The following is a 1629-nucleotide window of genomic DNA, read 5'->3' on the forward strand; positions in this document are numbered from 1 at the left end:
GCTGAGCTAAATCCCCAGCCCCTGTATTTTAAGATTTGGGTTTCTGTTAATTCACTTATTGAGCAGCTAAACTAGATAGAAAGGATAGTCTTCTATATGTAGCTTTTATCCTATGTAGTTGGAGATAATCACTGTACACATGCAGAAGAGACTTAATGCTTTTTACTTATCCTCTTATTCTGTCCTCTGCTTGAGCCTTTGGATCAAGGCAAGGCTCCTGTAAGCCCAAGAAAGACCAGTTCCAAATCCTTAAACTTGCACTATCTACTAAAGGGCTTTATCTTCCAACAAGTCAGATAATTTTAGAGCATTCTCAGTAGAGAGGTTTTCTGACCAAATGTAAGTTTCTGTGCATTTCTTGTTAGAACTTTTTCATCTTCTTTCTTCTTTTCATATATCTCTTGAAGGATTGTTGTGACGGCAAGACTCAAATTTAACTGGCATTTGTGTGAAAGTATTTTTGTGACTTAAGAAACCTGTTTTTCTGGGTATTGACTCAAAGTCAAAATTTTCTTTTGTCTTTTTGAGACAGGGTCTCACTATGCAGTTCAGGCTGGTCTTGAACTTACTTTGTAGCCCAGGCTGATCTCAAACTTGGAACGATCCTTCTGCCTCAGCCTCCCTAGTGCTGGAATTACAGGCGTGTGCCACCACACCCAGCAAAGGTCAATTTTTTGATAAAAAATCTTAATACTTACTTTTGGTATGCCACCTTTGATGATATCATTCATTCATTCATTCATTCATTCACTGTTCCCTTCAAGAGTGCCCCCCCACCCTAAACATGGATAAAACTAAAGACTTGCTTCTAATGAATGGGATGTGGTGGAAATGACAATGTGTCACCTCTGAGACTAGATCATAAAAAAGCGTTGTGGCTTCATCCTTCCGCTATCTGGCATCGTTTGCTGTGAGGAGAGCCAGCCACTCCATCATAAGGGTCTCAGAAAGCTTTCCGGAAAGGTCATTGTGGGTTCTAACCTAGAACTAGGTGAGTGAGCAATGTGAGAGCAGAACCTCCAGCTTCTGGGGGCTGGGGATTTAGCTCAGCGGCACAGCGCCTGCCTGGCAAGCGCAAGGTTGTGAGTTCGATTCCCCGTACCGGAGAAAAACCAAAACCAAGAACCTCCAGCTTCCTCCAGCCAAAATCATGATTGCAACCTCATGAGAGATGCTGAGCCAGAACCTGCCGGTTAAGCTGCTCCTGAACTCCTGACTCTCAGACATTGAGATACTTGTAGGCTGTTGTAAGTCACTGAATTTGCAGGTGATTTGTTATACTGCAATAGATAGCTGATACGCCATTGTGTAACATTTTATAGCAAAGAATTCATTAAACCTTTGATACATCTTATGAAAAGCCAATTAACATTGTTTAGTTTGTACAAATTTTTGTTGTTGTTTCCTTAGATTGAAGCCATTATTTGCGTATGTCTGTATCTCCACTCTGCTATAGTGTCTGCACTATGAAACTTGCTGCTATTATTTGTTGTCTCAAAAAATCAAACCAAACCAAACCAAAAAAAAAAACTGGGTGTGATGGCGCATGCCTGTAATCCCAGCACTTGGGAAGCTGAGGCAAGAGGATCATTGTGAGTTCCAGGCTAGCCTGAACAACATTGTGAGACC

The sequence above is a fragment of the Chinchilla lanigera genome, unplaced genomic scaffold (genome assembly GCF_000276665.1).
Source record: "Chinchilla lanigera isolate Chin_1 unplaced genomic scaffold, ChiLan1.0 scaffold00146, whole genome shotgun sequence".
Taxonomy (NCBI): Eukaryota; Metazoa; Chordata; class Mammalia; order Rodentia; family Chinchillidae; genus Chinchilla; species Chinchilla lanigera.